The following is a 478-nucleotide window of genomic DNA, read 5'->3' as shown; positions in this document are numbered from 1 at the left end:
GTTTCATCTTCTCATCACCCTTAAGCCAAAACTAGGGTAACAGTAATACAATTCTCCTGTCAAGCTTCACTGCCACTGCAATGTTGTTCAATTGGACACTTCCAAACATTTAAAACCTGACCAGGCCACAACCCCATAAGTCTACAGATCATAAAAAACTGTGCTGGGATTATGGAACGACGCAGAAGACAAGCCACTCGGACATGATTTTGACAACAAGCAGCAAACCTGCAGCATAGGAAAATCCCAACAGGAGAACAAGGCACACACCCCTCTCTCTGGGCATGCCAGGGCAGGACTGACACCCAAGATGTGCTTCTCTCAACCTCAGCAGAGGTGCCTTTCGCAGAGCAACTATGCAGTCACCCAGAACCACTGGGAAGGAGAATCTGATACTGACAGTATTAGCTTGCCATGAGGCCATAAGTGAGGGAATGTGTGTGGCCTTGGTGAGAGAGCGAGGTTTGGGAGATGTTGC

General features: G+C 48.1%; 1 pseudogene; it reads right to left on the bottom strand.

Annotated features, from left to right (window-relative positions):
* LOC102991650 (centrosomal protein of 78 kDa-like) overlaps positions 1–478 on the bottom strand; it is a 28910-nt pseudogene that overhangs the window by 21019 nt on the left and 7413 nt on the right.

This window comes from Physeter macrocephalus, chromosome 2, assembly GCF_002837175.3.
Source record: "Physeter macrocephalus isolate SW-GA chromosome 2, ASM283717v5, whole genome shotgun sequence".
NCBI classification, from domain to species: Eukaryota; Metazoa; Chordata; class Mammalia; order Artiodactyla; family Physeteridae; genus Physeter; species Physeter macrocephalus.
This window is presented reverse-complemented; position numbering and strand designations above follow the sequence as displayed.